This window comes from Apis dorsata, unplaced genomic scaffold, assembly GCF_000469605.1.
Source record: "Apis dorsata unplaced genomic scaffold, Apis dorsata 1.3 scaffold_104, whole genome shotgun sequence".
Classification (NCBI taxonomy): domain Eukaryota; kingdom Metazoa; phylum Arthropoda; class Insecta; order Hymenoptera; family Apidae; genus Apis; species Apis dorsata.
Window position 1 is genome coordinate 216843 of NW_006263402.1, and position 369 is coordinate 217211.

The window sequence follows — 369 nt, forward strand, 5'->3', positions numbered from 1 at the left end:
TTATTTTGGTAATTCTTCTGGTTACATTTTCGTCATTTTTTCTTTTCAACTCCCCTTCATTAAGAGCATTTCTTTATCCCTTGCTCATTTAATACAACTTTTCTTTCAGAAAATTGTGACCGCGTGCAATGCGGTCAATAGAATCAGCGTTCGTTTCGTAATAGTATTTTAAATATTTTTTTAGAACATAGCTGTTCTAATTCAATTTAAGTATAATAATCAGTCGCGAAATTAGAGTCAGTGTTTGTTCGTCGAATATAAACATTCTTAATAGTCTTTTATTTTTATATATATTTTTTTTTTAATATTCGTCTTCGAGATAGAGTCAGTGTTTCTCAAGAGAATAAGGCGATCATCCATCACGCGAAG